Source organism: Sus scrofa, chromosome 4 (genome assembly GCF_054392235.1).
Source record: "Sus scrofa isolate SSC_HxYL_T2T_F1_AM1 chromosome 4, Sscrofa_HxYL_maternal_Yorkshire_Landrace_v2.0, whole genome shotgun sequence".
Taxonomy (NCBI): domain Eukaryota; kingdom Metazoa; phylum Chordata; class Mammalia; order Artiodactyla; family Suidae; genus Sus; species Sus scrofa.
Window position 1 is genome coordinate 74,050,773 of NC_139386.1, and position 23,961 is coordinate 74,074,733.

The window sequence follows — 23,961 nt, forward strand, 5'->3', positions numbered from 1 at the left end:
GTATATTATTTTGGTCAGTTTTTAAAGGTTTCATTTTTTTCTTGGGGTTTTTGATTGTCCAGTGAGCATGAGACTGCTTTGTTCCAGATATTAATGGCCAGTTAGGGCAGGAAGCACCACTTTTTGTTTTGAATGTATTTTGCCACGAGTGTGTATTTTTTTTTCCTCCTGTAACTCAAAATATTGTATGAGTATTAGGCTTCTAACCGTCTTAATTCAAATCATCCATGTAAATATATTTTGTCTAGTGGGCTTTTGTGTTAACATTTCTGAGTTTTTGTTTTCACATCATAATGTGCTGCCTTTTACATTAGAACAAAAGCCCCCAAATGTCGGTTCATCAGCTGACAATACCAGTTTTGTCTCTTAATTAGAAAAGAGAATAAAGCTGTTTAGGGGTGTCAATAAAATGACAGATGCATCATTAGCAGACGGCGATGGTGGATCAGTTCTGTGCAAATACTTGGAATGGAATTAATAGGAATTTCTGGGAGCATATTTAAATTGCAAGCTTGTGGGGAAGAAAGCAGTGTTTTAATGCAGTGAACTCGTCAAAAAAAAACGGGAGTGAACTACCATTTAAGACTGAATTAAGAGTGCAGGAGAAATCAAGGTGGAATAGAGAATATATTACTGAGAAATTTTTATATTATGAACGTGTCACAAATGGGCCATTGTGGATATTGTATGATTAATTTATTTAATAAATATTTATTGAGGGTCTACTACATGCCAGGTGGTAAATTTAATGAAAGAGTACAAGCCCCAAGTCCAGGCCCAGAGTGACTGCCCCTTATAATTAGGAGGACACAGTTGCAATCCAACCATCAATCTCTTAAGAGGTTCTTGGGAGAGAGTGTATTGGCTGGTCTCAGACTGTAAAATCCAGGTCACTCAGTGAGACTCACAGGACAATTCCAGGTAGTCCTTAGTTCCTGAATGGTTGGCAGGTGCATGTGGGGGTGTCATGCATAAGATGTTATATTGTGTTATTCTGTGATCAAGAAGCCCTTCACTCACAAAACTAAACACTGTGCTTGTCAATTGTTATATCCCCAGGACCTGCCTCCACCTGTGGGCTCGAGGCTACCTTAACATAGACCAGGGTGTGCACAGGCAAACGTCACGAGTGCTTGATACAACTTACATCCTTGGCTTTGGGGGTCAGCAGTTAAGGGGTACGAATTGATAAGCCAAGGTATGTTTGTGTAGGTTTCTTCTCATCGACCTGCAGGCAGAGTGGGACGCAGGGCTGCTTTCACCAGCTGACGTGCTGGGAAATGCCCCCTGACTCCTGTCCCCTGACAGGTTGCCCTGACTCCTGTTTCCCTGAAGTGACCTGCGAGAGGGCTTCTGGGCCTTTCCCTGGGCTTTTCAGAACTTTTCTCACTCTTGCTTATTTTTCCCAGTGGTGCCAGAGGGATCTTTTAAATACTCCATCCTACCCTTAATAAAATGAACAATCAATGACTTTACCCTTCCAGTCTGTTCCAGATCTTTCCAGCTGGTTTCCAGAAACCAAAGTGTCTTTTCTACCCTGCCCCCCATCCTCTGCCCACCCCCAGCCAGGTTCCATCCTTGGTTCCTGCCGATTCCTTCTCTTCCTCCCCCTACTCCATCCGCTAAAATTCTGCTCACCCTCCAAGATGCCATTGCCATTGTTGTGACACCTCCACCGCCACCCCACCCCCACCCCCACCCCAGGCAGGTGCCCACTGTCTTCTCACCCCGAGGCCGAGTATGGACAGCTCTGAGTAGCAACTACTAAGTTGTATAATAGTTGGATTTTTTTTTTAATTTTCCCATATCAACTCCAGATCTCTAGAGGAGGGATGATGTTTTGTGCATTATATTTATGTCCAGTGTCTGGCATTGTTGTTGGTGATACAGTGTAAATTTTTTCTTTCGTTTTTGGCCACTCCTGGTAGCATATGAATGTTTCCAGGGCAGGGATCCAATCCCAGCTGCAGCCACGACCTATGCCACAGCTGCAGCAATGCTGGATCCTTAATTCACTGTGCTGGGCTGGGGATCAAGCCAGCAATGCCACAAAGACCAGCCAGGTCACTCACCAAATGTGCCACAGTGGGAACTCCTAGATACTTCTTTTTTTAAAAAAAAAAAAAAACAGTTTAAAAATGAAAGTTAGGAGTTCCCATCGTGGCTCAGTGGTTAACGAATCCGACTAGGAACCATGAGGTTACGGGTTCGATCCCTGGCCCTGCTCAGTGGGTTAAGGATCCGGCGCTGCCATGAGCTGTGGTGTAGGTCACAGACGCGGCTCGGATCCTGAGTTGCTATGGCTCTGGTGTAGGCCAGCAGCTACAGCTCCAATTCAGCCCCTAGCCTGGGAACCTCCATATGCCGCAGAAGTGGCCCAAGAAATGGCAAAAAGACAAAAAAAAAAAGAAAAAAAAAAAAAAGAAAAGAGAAAATGGACGTTAGTAACAAAAACGACACCATGGTGACTTTGTGAATTACTGCTCTTATTTACTTACCTAGAGAAATTAATTGTCCCCGAGTTTGGAGTCAACAGAGACATTAAGTGGCCCCAACTGCCAGATTTAAAGGAATCAAAAGAATACTGACAAGGAGCCCCATGAAACGCAGTGGACTGTCCTTGGGGGACAGAACATCATCTCAAAGTTGCTATTCATGATTAAGACCACCAGTCATAATTTTTTTTTAAATTTTGATTATGTGTGACACTATTGAGTTAGGGAAATCATTGATAAAATTTACAAGGACTGCTGTTCTGAACATTTTGTAACAGCTACAGCTCTACAAAGCTGACTCATCAAAAATATCACAGCATTGTGCCTCAACGGATTAAGAACCCCACATAGTGTCCCTGAGGATGTGGGTTCGATCTCTAGCCTCGCTCAGTGGATTAAGGATCTGGCATTGCTGCAAGCTGTGGGGAAGGTTGCCGATGCAGCTCAGATCCGGTGTAGCTATGGCTGTGGTGTAGGCCTGCAGCTGCAGCTCTGATTCAACCCCTGGCCTGGGAACTTCCATATGCTTCAGATGCAGCTGTAAAAAGAAAAAAAAAATCCATTTTCTCTATGATCCAAAACAAAGATATTCCTGTATGTTTCAATAGCAGCACTTAAGGTGAACATGAATTTTACTTGGCAGTGGCTCTTCCCAGAGCTAGATCACTGTGAAAGATTCTTCTGCATCCTACATAATGTTGTAAACATCAGCTTGCATAGTTTCTGTAAGGAAGAAAATGCGCAAATCACTTCATCTTTGCTTCTTTTCACATAATAACCACAAGGAGAAGAAAGTAAGCTGCAGCATCAGTGCCGTCAAGTTTTTAAAGTTATAATCACTTGACACATTCATTCTTCCAACAAACATGTATCAAACACTTGCCGGGATCCAGGGAAACCAGGTTCAACAAAGTGGAGGGTATATGGTGTTGACACACAAGGAAATCTCTCTCGTACTGCTTGACCTATGCCAGTGACAAAGATAGGCACTCTCAGCTCTGGGAATGTAGGTGCTTTTGAAAATGGAGACACTGAAGCCCACAAGAGACAAGTGCAAATGAATTGAAAATATCCGTCTCTGTGTGCAGTATCACTGGAGTTGGTACTCAGCTGTTAAATCCAGCAAAAATTCCGTTGCCTTAATTAATTTCTTTGTGCCGATTCTTCCTGGTAAGCCTTAATTTTAACAAAGTTAATTAGGTTGAAGATTAAAAATCCCATTAGTGTCGATCAGTCACTTCTTGGCTCTGTCAACAAGGTGCTAAAGCCTTGCTCAGTTCCGGAGGGGCAGAAGGAGGGGAGAAGCAACCAGAAGCATTCAGGCTAGCTGTTCGGCATCTCAGAACCAGATATTTTATGCCATTTTTAAGGCTTTAGAAGGAGGTCAGATACCTGTGTCATTTTAAAGCATAGTTTTATCCTTTTGAGACATCGTGTCTCCAATCCTTTAGACCTATGGCGGTTTATTTCCCCAGAGGTCTATGACAACGGTCCGTTTGCTGAGCAACTCTGTCCCATCTACCGTGATTATCTAATTTGCAGGTTTGCAGGGCATGGATTTTTAATCAAGGACCTGTTTCCACTGTCACCTTGTCTGCCCGTTTATTATGCTTAAAGACTCAATGGTGGCTAATACCTCACCCAGGGCAGGAAAGAACAAACAATTAATAGACTCATGAATTACCCGCAGGTCATAATTCTGTTCAAAATACTGATCTGTTTGAGTTATGCTTTCTGCTTCAGCTCCCACACCCACCTTCCGATGGCAGGAATTGCAGAAGTTCAAGTACGTGTGGTTAACATTGGCTCCCAGGAAGTGGTTGCATGGCTCATGCGACAGCCACAGGGACAGAAGGGGGACCAAGGCCGGAGAAAGGGAGCTGCTGCCACAGGCCTAAACCTATTACCTTGTTCACGACGAAAAGTCATTAACAGGAAGGAACCCAGAGAATGTGGACAAGGCAGGAAGCTGTCTGAAATCAAGTCAGACAGCTCGATGGCAGAGGCATTCCACTTCCTAAACAGAAGCGAAGGCCGGGGCAGATGATCAAGAGTTAGGATGATAAAACACACATTGTGCAGAACAGTGATTTCCAAGCAGATTCATTCAAACACAAGGTGAGGGAAAATCAGAACAGGGCACAGCCCCCCTAAACTGTGAGGGTCCACAGAAGATGGAGTCGCTTCTAGAGACCAGAGCAAATGGGTGGCCCAATAGGTAGCTTGAACCTTCCAGGTGTGTGTGGGGTGGGGTGAGAGGTGCTTAGTGGTGCCTAAATTGTTCTGCATATAGTGAATCATCGGAAGTGTTGGGCTCACAGGAAATAGTCTATTATCTTTCCTTGAGCTACTGCCTATAAATTCCTACACTTGGCATCCATAATAACATTATTATTATTAATATATACTATGATTATTATGTAATAGCTTGAATCAATGTGAATAAGTGGGACGACAACAGGCTGACACATAAAATGCAAAAAATAGGGTTTCATTTATAAATGATCTCTCACTATTATGTCATTGAGAACTAGGGCCTGGGGCAAGCCCTGTAGAGATGGTTTCCTGCCTAGAACCTATGGACAGGCTTGGGTAAAACCTCTGCCTACAGAATTGGAGTACCTACTCCTGGCAGAGGGAAGGGATTTCTTCAGAAGAAAGGTGCTTCTCTTTGGCTTCAAGTCCATCATTGAAATAACAAAGGTGAGAAACAGTTATTTTTGTGATGCATTTTAACTCTAAAAAAAAAAATCTGTGATTCTCAGAGTTCCCTTGTGGTGCAGCAGGTTAAGGATCTGGCATTGTCACTGCAGTGGCCCTGGATGTAGTGGCTTGAGTGTGATCCCTGGCCTGGGCACATCCACATGCTGTGGGCATGGCCAAAATAAGAAAAAACAAACAAACAAACAATGATTCTTGACTCTAAGTGAGTGTTATTATCTTTAATTTATCATGGCCTTTCCCTTTTCCCTCTTCTTTGCTGACAGAAACTCCTGAAATCCATCTCTTGTGACCTCACCCCAAAACACAGCCCCACAACCGTGGAAACCCTGTTCAGCCCGGTTAGTATTCCGTGTTTCTCAGAGCATAGGTGTTAAGCCTTTCGCACTGTCTCTTATCTCCTCACACACTCCCTATTCTGGTCAACCTCTGCTGCCCGTGAGAGTCTGCTTGAAAATGTGCCAGAGTACCTTCTGTATTCAGAGTATCAGCCTCTACTCATGGTTTTTGCATCACAGCTCAAGACAAGAAGGAAAGAGGTCTCAGGGTCCCAACTCACTCAGTTAATCCCTCTCAATAGGTGGGATCATTCTTTTAAGACATGATTTCTCTTCTGGAAACTTTTTGAAGCTTTAGAGAAGCCAGCACCTTACTTAAACCCATTCACCATCATTCCAAGGGTCCTGTCCTGAAATGGCTTCACCTGGGTTGATTTTGTCCAGGCCCCTAGGTCTTGAGCTGGTGGACGACAGTGCCTCCTGAGATGTAGCTAGAGAGACGCAAAGTCTGACTTCCTTATATTTAACTTCTGAAATGGATGTTGTAATTTGGCCACTGTACCTCATTTGCTTTTTTCATTCTCTCCTTTAGTCTCCAACATAACTACTCTGTTCATATTTGACTTTCACGAAAACCAGCTGAAGAGAACGAATATGTTTTTAAACAATGTTAACATCAGGTCTCACATATGTCATTTGAAAACCTACAGTCTGGAGTTCCCATTATGGCTCAGCAAGCTAAGAACCCAACATAGTCTCCATGAGGATACAGGTTCGATCCCTGGCCTGGCTCAGTGGGTTAAGGATCCAGCGATACCACAAGCTGTAGCGTAGGTCACAAGTGCGGCTTGGATCCCGTGTTGCTGTGACTGCGGTGTAGGCCTACAGCTGCAGCTCTGAAGTCGACCCCTAGCCAAGAAGCACAGTGAAGAACAGACAGAATGGGGCACATCAGCTGCTGGTGGCCCTGGCTTTTGCCTCCACCTGGTCTTTAGCCTTAACACACGGCTCACATACACACACTCAGAAGTGTGTACGGCCGAGAAACATAGACCTCAAGGGTCTTCATTCTCTGAGAGAGGCACACCTGGGTCTTGCCCCCTCATCTGAAACAGCCATCCAGCCCACACCTCCCCTAATTGATACCAGTTACACCTCTTGGATGATGAGGACATCTCTTGGGTTAAGGTTTGGAGGAATCTCAATTTTCTCCCTATCATCTGCCCCTGCCCTTTGCACAAATCATTCAGTAATGAAGACAATAAAGGTGACTGGCCACATAGTCAGACCGTGGACGAGAAAGAGGAAATACAGATTCTTTTCTCTGCAGTAAGTAACCCATCAAGCATTGTGGGTTTAGGGTGAGCTGATATCTATGTGCTTTGAAGAAAATGAGGAGGAGAAGGAGATAAGAAGAGGCTGAATAGGGTCAGAAAGGGATATTTGTTCTGCTTTGCACTTTGTCTACCAACTGTGTTATTTCTATACTGTTTTCAAATTAGTGCAGGTAAAAGGAATTGCATACTCAGAACGACTTAATCAGTCACCCCCATTCATTAATCAAGCCTGAAACAAGAGCTCCAGCTCCAAGTTGATGTAATTTCCATGTGGAGGAAAGACTTTCTTCTCATTAAGGTCTTAAACTCAGCTTGTTTTTTAGTGACCTAAAATTAGAATAGCCAATCTTCTATAAGACCATATTATTAATCTGTTCATTTATTCAAAATAATTTATTGAGTGCATACTATGTAAATCACTTTATACTAGCTCTGTGGAAGGAAAAAAAAGTCAGGAGAATATCAACTCCTTTTTCAGCTTAAATGTCACCACTTCAGAGAAGCCTTCCTGGTTCACTCAGTCTAAATGTAGCTTCCAGCCAATCTCAAAAATACTTGTCTTGCTTTATTTTCTACATGACCTTGTCACTCACTCTTTTGCTTTTAATTGGTGATGTGTTTAAGTGAGTATTAGTTTTCCTCTAAAGAATGTGTGTTCCATAACAGAATCTTAAATCTTATTCAGTGCTTGTATTAGTCCAGATTTTCCAGGGAAATAAAACCAGTAGGAAAGGATATGTGTGCATGTGTATACACATACATAGAATATAGGTACAATATATGACATGTATATATATATATGGTGTATATATGTGTGAGTGTATGTATGTATGTAATGTATATGTGTATTTTAAGAAATTGACTATTTTATGTATGTATATAATGTATATGTATATTTTAAGAAATTGACTAGCAGGATTTTAGGAGCCATCAAGTCTAAAATCCATAGGGCAAGATGACAGGTTAAATGCTTGCAAGCAGTAGCTGAGCTGATATTGTCTTGAGGCAGAATTTCTACTTTCTCAGGGAAAGTTCAATTTTGCTTTTAAGGCCTTTCAACTGATTAGACAAGACCCACCCATGTTATTGATGGTAGTCTCCTTGACTTAAAGTCAACTGATTGAGGTCACTTGATACCATAACCAAGGCAAGTTGACACATGATGGGAAGTCACTAATACTGTTGGCTACCTAGTAACTAATCCATTGTAGAGGCCTTACAAGAGGCCCTATAAGATACAGCCCTGCTGCTTATGATCTGGATGGAAAGACACATTCCACACAAGGAAATAATGAAGCCACAGAGCTAAAATGAGTGATATTGACACCAATTAAAAAGAAAAAAAAAAAAAGACTGAGCCTTCAGAGAAGGGAAGAAGGGAAGATCCTTGTTAGCAGGGGCTGGGTGGGGGCTGGCTGCATGAGTAAAGACCTATCGGGGGTCTGATTATTTTTGTCAGGCTGTTATTTCATTGCCATTTTTCTTTGTGTGACAGTAACTTACAGCACAGTGGGGTGGGTCTCCCTCTGCCCTCTCTGGGTCTGTAGCTGTCTCTCTTCAATTCACCTCTGCAGATGAAGATGGCGATGAGCTCTTTTCTTGGGGGGATGTGCTGTTGAGGTTCGGCTCCTGCAGAATGAGCAGCCCCTCTGCCTCTCTGAGCTGCCTCCTCTTGAATCTTGGAGGTCAGCTCTTAATTAGGTGGGGAAGGTGACTCTTTTCGTCTGTTTTGTACTCAGTGGCTTTAGTGTTATATTTTACTGATGGTAGTAAATGTCATTTTATTAATTAGTTTGGCAATCATTTTATTTTGAGAAGAAAAGTGGAAACTGACCTTTTTCTTTGCTTGTGTATTAGTTCAGATCATCTCCTAAGGAAGCTAGAGGAATTTAAGTGATTATACCTACATATGGTGTAAAATAGTAAATATAAACATTTAAGCAAAAATGAATAGGAAAAGCAGGTGTAGGGTGAGGTTGTTCACGCTTTGCCCTGACTGCTGGCTGCTTTGGATTCCAAGCGCAGGGGTGTGTGATATGTGTATGCGATGGGGACCCTAGGGCTCTGGAGGTGCTGTGGGATACAGGGCCCCAAAGGAGGTGAGATACTCAGTGTTTTCTGCAGTGTGGCTTTGGACAACTCGTGTTATTTTCATTGTGGGAACCAATGCAGAAAGGAGTTGGAATAGCCTTTAAATATTTTTAAGTCCTCAAGCCCTGTTCACACAAAATGTTATATTTCATTCTCATCTGTCTGTGAAACAGAGAAAGGCAAAGCTGGAGGCCAGAGAGAAGTGTGTGTGTGTGTGTGTATGTGTGTGTGTGTGTGTGTGTGTGTCTGAAGCCCACTTAGTTGCAGTCTTTGTTCCCTCCCCCTGAGGGGACTCTAGAAAAATCCCTAAGGATTCAGTGTACAGTTTGCAATCCATCAATGCATAAATGTGAAGAAAAGGAATGATGTCTGCTTTGAAAAGCTATGAAAAATTGTGAATGAGGTAATTCACTTGACAAGTTTTTATAAAAACATGTTTTCTTTAAAATAATAGCTATGTAACAGAAAAAAAAGAAGTGTGAGGACAAACCTGTCTGTGAAAAGTTTATCTGATGCAGGAGGATCTGGGAAAAGCCTTCATCTTGCACCCTCCTTCCAATCCCCTCAGCCCATTCCAGGCTCTTTTGGGAGTTTGGTTTGAAGCCTCTCAAATATTTATTTTTGCATTTATTTTATATGTACATGACGGGAGGAGTCAATTATATAAGTTGGACCATATTAGAGTTACTATTCTATAACTTACCTCTTTCACTTAATAGTATGCCTTAGAAATCTGTCTCAGTAAGATATACCTACTTCAAAGAACTAGGGGTTATGAAAATCCCCATTCGCTCCATGCTATCAGCTACCTTGGAAATGATCAGTCAGTGTATGAAAGCTTCCCTATCAAAATGGCAAATTTGAAATCTTCCTGTCATCTTAAATTTTTTTAGGGCCATACCCGCAGCATATGGAAGTTCCCAGGCCAGGGATCAAATTGGAGCTGCAGCTCCAACAACACTGGATCCTTAACCCACAGGATTCAGGGCCACAGAGGAAATTCACAGTTTTAATTTATTTTCTCTGATTTTTTATTCATTTTTCATTCATATTGGCAAGGTAGGTTTTCCATTACCTGTTGTGTTGAAGATTGCCTAAGGTTTAAAAAGGGGTGAACATTTTAAACATGGAATCTCTTTCACAGTTATTGATTGCTATGCTTTATGTCTCTGATAAGAAATTTAGACTTTGTAACTTATAAAGCAGTTTTCTTCTGGGATTCAAACATATTTTCATGGATTCATAGTCATTAATGGCCTTGCTTAAAAATCATTTTATTAATTAGAGAAAACTTGTTCTCATGATGAAATGTAAATAGAATTTTAATTAATAAATGCAATAATTGTCATTCCTACCTTGATTTAAATTGCTGGGTTCAACAATTATTAAGTCCCAGTGTTCTCTTTTTAACTGTTTTTGTAAACTTACAAGTTTAGTAGTAGTTTTTTTCCCCCTTTAAAATTGAGACCGAGCAAGACTGAATATCTGGCTCCAAGTTCTTATTTCATGTACCAGTACGTCAAGTAAGTTGCCAAACCAATCCATCATAAGGAGGCACAGATCTCCTAAGTAAATGCCAGTAAAAAGGAATAGATTTAGTAAGATTAATAATCACTTTAATTTATAGCACTCCCTCTCCCAAAGATACTTGGGAAGCTTTGCAAACATTTCAACTAAAGTGCAGTTTAAACCACTGGGAACCAGATATGTAAACCTGCGAAAAAAATAAAATATGAGCCTCATATAGTGGTCCTTCATATTCAGAGATGACACATTCATATTATATAGTTATCAGTTCAACAAGTTTTTACTGCATTTTATTTGTTCTCTCCAAAGCCTTATTTTTGATAGATGATGCCAAAGATATACAGGGAGCGTCCTTTCAACATCGTGTGAGTGATGAAAGGCAAAACAAAACAATTTATCAAATCACACTGCATACATCCCTATAAATTTGGAGAGTGATGAATCAGTAAACCCATAGAACTTGGCATGTCATGTATTCATCAAAAGGTAAAGCCCCAAACATCTCAAACACTGCTGGTGACAGGAAGGCTGATCTTACTTGGGTAGAAAAAAAAAAAGTAATTACCCTCTGAAACTATTGCACTACTGGAAAAATTATATGAAATGCTGATCCGTTGTCTATAGAGTTTGAGTTCAGAGTTGTACAGAGAATTTGAATTTATTCAAACCCTCGTGGTTCAAAAAATATTCATATTTGAACAGCGGATGATGTCATATTTTTTTCTATTTAGCAAAGTTAAATGGGTTTAAAAAAACAATCAGAAACACCTACTATATGTTATGCTGTATCTACTATTTATAGCTGCTGCTGAAGAGCCAAATAAAACAACTCTTTAGATTGTTTTTTTAAAGAACTAGATAATCATTTCCCCATATCCTGCTCCAAAGAACCAAAACACAGTTCTTTCTCCCATCACAGATATTCTGCAAATCTGAAGGAAACCTATGGACCTAAGTGATTCTCTCATGTCAAGGTCCCCATCAGATACCTTGTTAGGGATGAGTCTTATTCCTGTGACTAGCTGAGTAGCATAATGGATCATTGCAGTGTGCTTCAGTACCAAAGGCTCAGATAATAACTGTCTTCCTTGACTATTTTAAGGGCTCACAGTGTGTGTGTGTGTGTGTGTCTTTTTTATAAGACTGCACCTTCGGTATATAGAAGTTCCTAGGCTAGGGTTGAAATCAGAGCTGCAGCTGCTGACCTGCCCCACAGCTCATGGCAATGCCGGATCCTTAACCCACTGAGCAAGGCCAGGGATCAAACCTGCATCCTCATGGATACTAGTTGGGTTCATTACTGCTGAGCCACAACAGGAACTCCCCAAGATTTTTTAAGGTCACTATTGTCACCACATCCTGAAACACTTAAGTTGTTTCCTGGGTGTCCTAGGAGAGTGGTGGCTTTTTAGGGTCCTCTGTGCCTATGAACCAAATAGGAGAGAATTAGTCTTCTCTAGCTCCTGGCCTGGGCCTCCTGGGCCAGCATCTCCGAGGAACCACCCACTTCTCTTCTGCAAGGGGATTATCCTGGTGGCCCTGGGGGGGAATGTGTAATTCTGCCCAATTTCAAATTACAGTTGATCCTTGAACAAGGTGGGGATTAAATCCTCATATAACTTATAGTTGGCCCTTTACATCTATAGTTCCTCTGCATCCATGGAGTCAGCCAATCAAGGACCATGTAACACTGTAATATTGACTAGTGAAAAATATCCACATATAAGTGGATTGTGTAATTCAAACCCACATTGTTCAAGGGTCAACTGTACTTAGTTCTTAAGAGACCCTCACCTCAAAACCCTTTTGTTGTTGTTTTCAAGTCTATGATTCCACTAGAACAACTTAGCACATAGTAATAGGATTTGAGTTTTTTCCCTTCTATTTCCCCAATCATTCAAAACCCTCCCCCCTTGAGAATAAATAGTTATATCGAATTACAGAAAATATCTTCCCAGTCAAGCAGAAACTTCATTTTGGTGGATAGCCCCTGAACCTCTGAGAACGCCGGCTTTTTTCTATAATAACTGGTAACTCAGGTTGTTTGGGTGAAAAACTAGATGGCAATGAGGGAATTAGAGTCGAAACCCATCCTGTAGGGTTATAAAGACATCAGAAATAGAACAGATGAACATTCTAGGGTACATATGTTTTCACTTGAGTTTCCCAAATTAAATATAAATACTACCTTAGCACAACTTAAAAAAAAATAGCCAGCAGTGTTTGTTGGTTAATCTGGTGGTTTTTTTTTTTTTCTTTTTTTTTTTTTTCTTTTTGCCATTTCTTGGGCTGCTCCTGTGGCATATGGAGGTTCCCAGGCTAGGGGTCTAATCAGAGCCACAGCCACCGGCCTATGCCAGAGCCACAGCAACTCGGGATCCGAGCTGCATCTCTTACCTACACCACAGCTCACGGCAATGCCAGATCCTTAACCCACTGAGCAAGGCCAGGGATCGAACCTGCAACCTCATGGTTCCTAGTCGGATTTGTTAACCACTGCGCCATGACAGGAACTCCTATGTTAATTTTTTTAAGGCAGATAATGGCTATAGCAAACCAACTAATCATTCTGTTAAATAACAGGAATAACCAATATGGTTGAAGGGGGGAAATCCAAACAAATAATTGGATGGTAGACTATTTTTCTCTTCAATTCAGTATTCTGGCATCTTCTACTCATTCCATTCACTAAGTCATAAGTTAGTGTCATCAAAAATTAATCATTCTGCAGAACACAAACAGCACTCTCTTAGGTGGTCATTTTGGATTTTTCTCCTTCCATATGTCCTTCCATATCTTCCTCTGGAAGATAAGTCTTTGGGGTTATAGCCTTTGTGAAATGCATTTGTGATAACATAAAATGTAGGCTCTCCTGGCAGTGTAAAATATATTTGTTTAGTCTGAGCCCCAGTTAAAACTGAATGATGCAAACAACGTTTTAAAAGAGAAAAATGGTATCTGTGTGCATGTGTGTTTGTGTGTGTGTGATTATACAAGCTTGTTTCTTTTTCATCAAAAATTGATATCCTAAAGATAGTCTCTTTAATTGTATGTATCTCTTTGTTATATAATGAATAGTTTTTTATTTTTTTAAACTAATACATGTTACTTTTGCTTTCATCTCTAAAAAGAAGTGATGGGGAGTTTCCTGGTAGTTCCACAGGTTAAGGACCCAGTATCGTCACTGCTGTGGTTCGGGTTGCTGCTGTGGCATGGTGGATTCGATCCCTGGCCCGGGAACTTCCACATGCCATGAGTGTGGCCAAAAAAATTAATCACTAAAAAGAAGTGATAGAAAGGATTTTTGGTCCCCAAGATGTTACTTGGTAATAGTCATAATTAGTTTTTAAACTGATTCCAATATTCTAGGCACTATTCTTCCAGCACATTATCTAATTTAATCCTAAACCCCAGCTCACCCTCTTGAGGGTTGGCTCCATTTTACAGATGACTCAGGTGGGATTTTGGGAGGTTGGGTAGAAACTTCTTCAAGGTGAATCTGGATAGACGCCAAGCCCAACTGACTCAGGCATCTGAGTTCCTGGCCCCTGACTCTCATTGCCTGGGAGTCCCTTAATGCCACCTGCTGCACTGCTTATTCTCGAGAACAGGCTCACAGTCGATGGTGGAAGAGAGCCTACACGTTCCCAAGAGATCTGGACCCTCCCTTTCTCTCCTCCCACCCACTGCATCTGCCCCCTTGAGGTGCTCCAGGCACAGCAGCATTAGTCCAGCCCCTGGGCTCAGTCCTCCCCCCAGGCCTCAGGGACACTTGCTCCTCTCACCCGGACCCCCTCTCCAGCCTGTCCCTACTTCCGATCTGGCCGGGAATGTCACTTGGTCTGAGCCCCTTTCCCTAAGCCCTTCATGCCACCCATTGAAGAATGTTTCTTCTCATGACCCTTTGATTTCTTTCAAATCAAAATGATACCTTTTTAATTTATTGAAGTCATCTGGTTTCTTTTCCCTCAGTAGACTGTTTTAGATTCTCTAAGGAGCTTTGACTCGTCTCTGTACCCAGAATGACAAGCACAGTGCCTGGCATATGAGTGGGTTTTTACTTGTTTGTTTGTTTTGTGTTTTCTTTTTAGGGCCACACCTGTGGCATATGGAAGTTCCCAGGCTAGGAGTCAAATCAGAGCTACAGCTGCCGGCCTACACCACAGCCACAGCAATATCAGATCCCAGCTTTATCTGCAACCTGCACCACAGCTCACAGCCACGCCGGATCCTTAACTCACTGCGGGAGGCCAGAGGTCAAACCCACCTCCTCACCAAGACTATATCAGGTTCTTAACCCACCGAGCCACGATGGGAACTCCTGGGTTTTTATTTGTTGTGTTTTTTGTTGCTGTTAAATGTGTAAATTACTGAGTTACTAGCTCTGACACTTTCTCTTAAAAAACACATTCAAAGGTCTATTTAAAGTAACTTTTGCTTTTAACTGTTTACCCAAGAAATACATCTTTATTATTGGAAATCTGAAAAACTGAGAAAAGCACAAGTAGAAAATTAACCGTAATCTCAATACGCAGAAGCAATCGCAGTTATTTAACATTGCGGCATGTGCATATCCCTGAAATCTTTTCTCTGTCAGCCCATGCATTTATAAAGGAAATCGTTTTAAAAGAGCATTAACATTTATTTGCAGAAAGAGTGCATTAACTTTTCAAATGCTTGAGGTCTCACGTCTATGTGTTAACAGCAAACATTTTAGGACTGGGCAGTCATTTTTTAAAAATAGAAGAAATTGTATTTATTTTTGTTTGTTAATTTCTTTAAAAAAATTATTGGAGTATAGTTGACTTTTAGCATTGTATTTGTTTCAGGTATACAGCAAAGTGAATCAGTTATAAACATATCCATATGTATTTTTAAAGTTGCTCTAAAAGTGAAGCAGTTTGTCTCCCTTAAAGCAAGCTGCCCAAACTCAGTTTGCCTAGTCTAGTTTATATAGCTTGTTAAATACCGACTTCTCTTTTCTTAGAATGCTTTCCTCCAGTATTTCTGCCTTTTGATGTAAAATGCCCCCTCCTCCTTGAAGCCTTTCCAGGTCACCTCATAAGAACATGACCTTGATCTCCACACCTCAGGGGTCCTTGATACTCCATGTCACCTTAATCACCCCACCTTCATCATCTTGTAAGCAGATGGGTTAGGAGGTCCCCAGAGGAAGAGAACCAGACCTAAACTTTCTCCATTTTAGAACCCAGTTGAGACCTAAGCCACTCTGTGCCCTAAGCCTGGCCACAATGCATTGCAGAAGAATACTTCTCAGTAGCTAATGATTTTAAGGGAACAAGAGGAGGTAAAACCAACATCTTTATTACCTGGCCAAGGTTATTAATGACTGAATAACCATTTCAGAGTATGCTGAGACAGTATGTCAGTTAGTTGTAAAGACTCTCAGTTTTGTTTCAAAGGCAAAGATTAGCCTAAAGCCTGTTCTTGAGCTGTTTTGCAGAATTCAACCCTCTCCCCTACCCCCCACCTTAACCCATCAACCACCAGGTTAACTGGAACCTAAAGAAGGATGATCTTTTCTGACCCTTTTGGCTGAATTCTCCTCTGCTTAAGCCCCTTCATGAATATTCATCACCACTCAAACCCCTTCATGAACATGTATGTACCCTTAACTTAAAACTTTTTTTTTTTTAAATATAAGTTTTTTCAGTTTTGTTGTTCAAGGAGACACTGCTTTGGAGAATGTCCTGATGTTTTCCATACTTGTTGCAAGTAATAAATCCTTCCTTCTCCAGATCTTTGGCTTGGCTTGATAACCCCAACAGTCAAAGTCAGTTTTCAGGTAACAATCTGATTTTATCCTTCTTATAATGACCTATTAGGGGAGGGCAAAACCCATAGCTTTTCATCCAGGTAATAACAAACACAGAGCCTGACCCAGTGCCCCTAACACAGTAGGTATTGTCTGCTGAATTAATGAGTATTAATGTGTGCCCCACTGGTGGTAATGGGCTAGTGTCATTTCCTATATAAAACATAAAAAATAATTGTCTAACTTGCCAGCATCCAATTCACTGGCCAGCCATGGTCTGGGCTTCTTTTTCATGGTGATGCCAGTGTGATTGGCAGAGACAAATTTTAATTCCATGTGTAATCAAGCCAAATTGCAGTTGGCTTGGGTTCCTTTGGACAAACTAATTATGCCATTGTTCTGTTGGTATTTCAACTCTATATTCTGTCTCAGTGTTCCGCATGCTTCAGTGCCTGTAGGACAGACAAGAATTTATAGGTGAAGGACAGTTGCAACCAGGGTAACTCCCTGTGGAGACAAAGACTTATATCGAAGCCTCCTCCTCCTCCTAGGGTCTTTCCATCTTTTGACTTCGTGCCCTTTAAGTCTGCACTCATGAGCCAAAGTCAGTGAAATTGGGTGAGAGGGCGTCAGCTTAATCTCGAATCACAGTTCTGAGGCGTGGCTTTCCTGTAGCTTTGGGGAGAGGAGCTCCGGCTGGGAGCCGAAGCCCAGCTTCCAACTCAGAGGTGAGGCATCAGATCTTGTGCTTCTTTGCTGTCAATGTAAGACAAGTTTCTTACCACTCCAAGTCTTAGTTTCTTTCTCTGGAAAGAAGAATAAAGGTAAAATCTGCTTCAGAGGGTGATTGTAAAGATTAAATGAGGTAATGCATTTAAAGCACTTAGCACAGGCTCTGACATAAATGTGTTCTGTTATTAATAAAATTGAGCTGGAACCAGTAGTTCTCTGTGTGTGTGTGTGTAAATATATACGAAGTGGCCTGAAGAATAGTGAATTCCTGTTAGCTAGATGATTGAAAATTGCAATAGGTCAGATCTCAAATTACCAACCTCCCAACACACACACACACACACACACACACACACACTCACACTCACACCCCACAACCGACCTTAGGCATGGACAGTGTGCATGATCTGAGACTCAGCAATGAGAAATGATACAAGCATCCCTTTCCCTTCCCTGGCCCAGGTGGATCCTGAAACTGCCCAGCTGTGGTCTGTATTTCCAGCCTTGAAGGGCTGAAGTGGGGTTGACTGGGGAGATCAGTGGCAGGGATGGTGCTGCTGAGAGCCAGGGAGTACTGGGCAGCTTGGGGGCCAAGGCTGGGTGGAAGGCAGGCAGGAGGTACTCATGGTGCTGCAACTTAGTGGACAGAAAGGCGATCTTGGTCCTTAGGAGTTAGGGATGAAGCTGAGCACAGCCTGGTCTCTTTGGGGTGAAACAGCTGCTGAAAAGAAGTCACTTGGAACTTAACAGAGAGAAGATGAAGAGGGTGTTGCCAGGACTCGGCTTCTGCTCACTGGTGCTGATTAGAAATATGGAGACAGAGTTTTGGGCGAAAAAGAAAAAGCAGCTTTATCACTTTTTAGGCAAAGGTGGGTCACAGCAGGCTAATGCCTTAAAGACTGTGCCCCCCCCCCCCCCCCCCCCCGCCTTGGGAGAGATTGGGAAGTGGTTTTACAGTTTTGGGAGTAGAGAATAGGGCTGCAGGTAAGATCAGCGTAGAGGCGAGCTTTCATTGTTTTCAAAGCAGGTGTTCAGTGGTCTGGTGGTCTTCTTTCAGGAATGAAGAATGCTTCATTAACATCTTCCACTAGTTGGCTGTTCTGCAGAAGAACTCACAGATATTGTTATCTGTATGCCTTGAGGGACCAAAGCTGCATTTTTTTTTTCTTAGGGCTGCACCCTTGGCATGTGGAAGTTCCCAGGCTAGGGGTCAAATTGGAGCTGCAGCTGCTGGCCTACACCATAGCCATAGCAACGCAGGATCCAAGCTGCATCTGCGACCTACACCACAGTTCATGGCAACTCTGGATCCTTAGCCTACTGAGCGAGGCCAGGGATCCAACCCGCGTCCTCATGCATACCAGTCAGGTTTATTACCGTTGAGCCATGATGGGAACCCCCAAGGCTGCACTGTTGTCTTTTGACTGCTCCTCCCTGGCCTCTGTATCCCCTCCCTTCCCTGAGTAGCAAGTGTTTGAACCTGCCCTTTAGAACTCAGGGAAGGTCTTGGAAGCTGAAGTTCATTCCCTAAAAACAAGAAATGGGGGACACAGAAAGGCTTGTGCGCCCAGGAGCCTACAGGCCCTGCTTGGTTTGTAATGCAGTCATCCACATGTGCCTACCTGTTTGTAGTTGGGTTGCTGGTTGAGGTGAGAGAGCTAAAGAACCCAAGGTGTGAAGCATCACCCTGGTCACCCGGTTGGAATTACCTAGAAAACATTTCCTTTGCATTTTTGATTTTCAGGAGGTAGAAGGTCCCTTGGCTATTTAATGCATCTTTTAAAACATGGTGTTTAGATCAAAGAGGCTGTGTCCATGAAAGGAGAAGGTAAGCCATATTTCAGGAGTTTTATAGTCTGATCCAGAAATACCTGCTGTTGATTCAGCCACTTCACGTTCCTGACTGAAATCGCCATTGACTTATTCATTCCTGCAGTCATTGTTTGGGACTATTTAAGTGTCGGGCACTGTGCTAAGGGCTGGGGAAATAGAGATAAATATAAGACACACGAGTAGGCATTCAGGAATAATTAGTTGTGCAAAATGAATCCGTCTATGATTCTCCATTGCTGTTTATTTTGTAACAAAATAAGGTAGTAGCCTCCTCATAACTCTTCACAAAGTATCATTGCAAATAAAAGAATTATCATCTCCCAGCCAGGAGAGGTCGGAGGGAGGAAGATGAAAAAATGGTTAATAAGAAGCAGTTTGTTGAAGCATTAAGTGACATCTAGATGCTTACCATGTGAGCAAGAAAAACAGATAAATTCTGGAAAGTGGGAAGAGCGTGTTTCAGAAGTTGTCTGCACTCTTGATCACGAGAGTAGAGAAGTAGAATGAAAAGGAGGAAGGGAAGAGGGGGCAGATGAAGGCATGTAGATTGGAGGAGACAGGCAGAGTGCGGAGTGCAGGATTGGGGTCTAACAGACTGGGTTTGAATCCCATCTCTGCCCATGAATGATAGCTCTGTGACCTTGGAAATCACGCCCATGATTCCATGTCTTCATCCACCACAAGGAAGAGCACACGTATCCTGGATGGTTGTGGAACGATTTGTAGACATGGGATTGAACACCTTGAAGGCGCTCAGTAGTGACTGTGGTCATAGCTATTTAAACACCACACTAAGGAATTTGTGCTTCATTTTGTTGGTTCCAAGGAACCTGTAAGGATCTTAAGGATCCTCAAGGATCTGCACAGTGGTGTGGTATGCATTCACATCCTGGTTTATTGGGAAGAGTAGAATTGACTTGTGATTTGGGCAAGTTGCTTGACCTCTCAGTCTTCATTTGCTCATCCAGAAAATGGAGCGAACAAGAGAACTTAACCTTCTCATCTTATTATGTAGATTAAAGGAGACCACGAGCAGCATTTAGACTGTGCCTCTCCCTGTAGGAATCTCTCCATATGTGCTGGTTATATTTTTGATCCTCTTTACAGGGGTGAGGTTGAAAGCAAGGACATCAGCCAGCCAGGAGGTCTTTGTGAGGGTCCAGTTAGGAAGCAAGGTAGGGCCTCACCTTGTGAGACGGGCTGGAGAGCTGGGGGGCAGATTTATTTAAAGTTAAAATCAACAGGCCTAGGATTCACTGACTGTGGAAGATTATCTTGCTTTACAACATGCTTTTTCCTCTACGGAATAAAAACCATAGTTAAGTTTATTTTTCTACAGTGTGTATTTTGTATGAAAGGCAGCCCTGTCCCCAAACAGTCAGGTCCACATTTCCTGAAAGTCCCTATTAATGAAGCGTTTTTTGTTTTTTGGTTTTTTTTTTTTTTTTTTTTTTTTGAGTGTCACAGCTTAAAGGAAGGGGTTGCTTTGAGTTCAACAAAATTGGAACAAGTAGTAGAGACCACAGTTGGCTTTAACAAATCAACAGAAGTCCAGCGGGAGCTCTGACTTCCAATCTGTACCAGATCTGCCCCCTTTTACCCTGCATACAAATCTAAATATATTAAAAGGATTATTAACAACATTAAACAGTGTAACAGAAATCAGCCTAAGCAATGCAAACCATCTGGATGTAACTAGAATCAACTGCTCTGGCTCCACAAGAATCAAAAAATAGTTTAAATCATCTCTGGACTCAAAATAAAAACTGGCTTCCTTGCAAACAAATGGCAATAAGTCAGAGTTGTTGAACTGGCAGGAACTAACTTTTAAGAACACTGAAGCGGCCTTTCATGGAAGATTTGGCTGCCTTCACCCAAACCTTGACAAAGTCCTGATTTAATTCTTCTCAGAACTTTAATCTGAAGAAATCTACAGCATTTATTTAATGTAACCCCTCAGGCTCAGGAAGGGTCACCCTCACACCACTCCGACCCATGGAAATGTGTGTGAATTCCAGGATCTCTTGTACTTAGTAGCAATGCCTATTAAAGCTTTATCCTTTAGGCTTAGATGGAGCCCTGCCTATTGCAGTAGAAGGCCACGTGTTTCACCCTCATTTCATAAGTTAAGAGCTGCGGGTCATCGTACATCCTCTTTCATATCTGCAGGCCTCTGTTAAGTTTCTCTCCAATTTTCTGAAAATTTCACAGTGTTTTCCCAACTTCTCAATTTTTAGCTTGTGTGAGTTTCTCATCACATTTTCCAGGTTCAACTCTCTCCTCATGGCAGCACAAAGAAGCAGAATAATAGGCTAGATGTCAGTATTTCCCAGGAAAGGGTGAGTACCTCTCCTTGGATCCCTGGGTCCTTCTGGTTAGCTGAATATTATACTCACAGATTGGGGTACTCATAGCCTCTAACAGGACTGCCAGAATCCTTGACTCCTGTAGTTATGCCCTTGTATGTTCCCCTCCCCTGGAGTGTGGCTGTGCTTTCTGGCTTGCTTCTAACAAGTAGAGTACAGCACATACAGTGGGATGCTACCTCTGAAATTAGGTTACAAAAGGCTGGCTTCCACCTTAGACACTCACCTGCCCCTCCCTTGGATCATTACTCGGGGCAAGTCAGCTCCTCTGTCATGAGGCAGCCCTGTGGGGAGGCCCCTCTGGGCAGGGAACGAAGAGGCTTCCATAGCCCTGCCCCACAGAGCCTTCAGATGAGACCCCACAGCCAACACTTGAGCACAACCTCGACAGAGACTTTGAGTCAGAGACACCCTCAACCTTGCCTAGATTCTGGACCCACAGGAATGGTGAAATAATCAATGTTTAAGCCTCTCAGCTTGGGAGTAAACTGTTATACAACAATGGTAATGAGTAAAAAAGGCTAAGACTATAGATTCTGGAAATGTGATATATGTGTGAAAGTCCTCCTGCACTGAGTAAAAGTAAGTGGCCATGAGCTAGTTATTTAACTTTAGAGGGGCCTAAATTTTCTAATCTATAAAGAGGCTTAATAGTCATAGTTCCTTACTCATAAAGATGGTTATTTGGGCACTAATTGAGATAATGTATATAAAGTGCTTGGTGCATCTCTTGACTTATAGTAAGAACTCAATGAATGTTGTTTTGTTGTAATTATTATCTTTAAGGCTTATAACTTTTAAACATTGATTTTTGGCTAGATTCTGTCCTTCAGTCTGTTCCCAATGGTTTTTCTTTGGTGGATCTCATATACCCTAGAAATTTCCTTCTCCTCTGTGTACTGATAACTAGGCCTCTCTCTTTCTTACAAACTCAAAACGTATGTTTATTATTGCCTATCAAATAACTCTGCCAAGCAGTCACACCCAGAGGTATCTCAGCTCAGAAATGCAGCTTGATCTCCCAACCCCCCAGTGGCTATTGCTCCTATATTCTCCTTCCTAAGAGGAGTCATGATCTAAGAACCTTGATCTGAGTATGAATAGCCAAGATTGTGCTAATCTTTAAAAACAATCACTGCACGTGTACAATGATATATGTTCAAGGATATTCATCATAATATTGTGTTAAAATTGGGAACTGTCTAGGCATCCATCAATAGGAGATCAACTAAATTGTGCTCATAAATAATAATCATTAGCATTTATTTGGTCCTTGCTCTGTGGCAGGCCTAATTCTAAGGGCATTATATATGTTGTGCCTCTTAAATCATTACAGCAACCCTGTTTATACTCCTTCAGTGGAATTCACATAGCCTGTTTTAAAGGATGCTATAGGCATAGATTTATTGGTATAGAAGATACTCATGAAATTTTATAAAATGAGAAAAGAAAATTACAAACGGCATATGTAATAGCAGAATAGGAACTAAGCATAGATGTGAATATATACAATCAACAGTTTTTCATTCCAGGCACTTTTGCCCAGTTTCAATGTGCACAAATTTTTAATTATTATAACTTAGTTAAGTAACACCAGTTCCCCAATGCCACTGTTCCAATGTCAGTTGCTACAGTATATTACTGTGCAAAGCACAAACTCTGATGCTCACTCTTCACTCCACAAATCACCATGTAGATAACAGATTCACATCATGATCAGTGGCCAGTCACATCCGTGCTTTCAATATCAGTTGGTGATTCTCACTGCATATTTCTTACTCAGTTCACACCAGTGTGTAGTTGTCTTGCTCGCTTGCCTCCCCATGAGGAACCTCTATCAACAATTGGACACTTGAAGAGGGAGTTGATCAAGAAAGGGGAAAGAGCAACAGAGAAACAGAAGGGGATAATGCTGAAAGTGTGGTTGGAATGTAAGGGAATGGAGTTGTAGAAGAAGAAGCTGACCCTGCGAAGCCCGACGACGGGTGTGGCCATTCCGGAGATTCTAGCTGTGCTGCAGCCGGATGTCAGTGAGGGGAACTTAGCAACAGAAATGAAGGAAGTGGTCATGATGAAAAGGTGATTTCCCAGGGACCACAACAACTAACTTACTGCTCATTAAAGGAACTCTTGGAGGTATTTCTCAACAGAGAAAGCACAAAGGGTAAAATGTTGGAAGCTGATCCAAACTTAGAAAGGAATGTGACAGTTGGCCAAGGCCTAGAAAAGATGCTCCCCCCTATCTTGAGTCACAGGGCGAGAAGAAGCAGGCAGTCCCCGTTCAAACCACTCAAGTTTTTCTGCTAAAAAAAAAAAAAAAAAAAAAAAAAAAAAAGTGACTTCTCAGTCTTTCTAATGTTTTAAATTAAAGTGATGAAATAAACATTAACTTTACTATTTTTTTTTCACTTCGCTATACATGTACAGCCAATGGTAAGAGAGATTTTAATGCTCTGACAAAAACTTTGAAAGATCACAGGATAATCACAATTTTCCCCATTGATTATTCAGATCACTCTGCACAGTTTCATCTTGCACTCCTCTTTCACTCCTGTAAAAATCAGAAATTTCTTGTATATATTAGTAAAAAAAAAAAAGAAGTCCTTAGGATGTACATTAACATGCTAATAATATTATTTTAGGGTGGTTGGATTACTGGTGACTTTTTAATTATTTCCTTTTTATAATGTCTCTACAATGACTATAGATTTTTAATACCTAACCTAGTTAGTTAGGCATCTTTTCCTTTAAACATGTATGTGTCTGTGTGTATATATTTTATCTTTTATTTTAGGGCCACAGCCT

At 41.8% G+C, this 23,961-nt stretch overlaps 1 protein-coding gene across 2 annotated transcripts in view; it reads left to right on the forward strand.

Annotated features, from left to right (window-relative positions):
* CYP7B1 (cytochrome P450 family 7 subfamily B member 1) overlaps nt 1-23,961 on the forward strand; it is a 176,997-nt gene that overhangs the window by 93,389 nt on the left and 59,647 nt on the right. The window contains exon 2 of one of the 2 annotated variants that reach the window (XM_085022289.1): nt 5,483-5,557. The exons of the other annotated variant lie outside the window; for it this stretch is intronic. The gene's annotated coding sequence lies outside the window, so the exon portion shown is untranslated. The remainder of the gene's footprint in view (nt 1-5,482; nt 5,558-23,961) is intronic. 2 annotated transcript variants of the gene reach the window in all.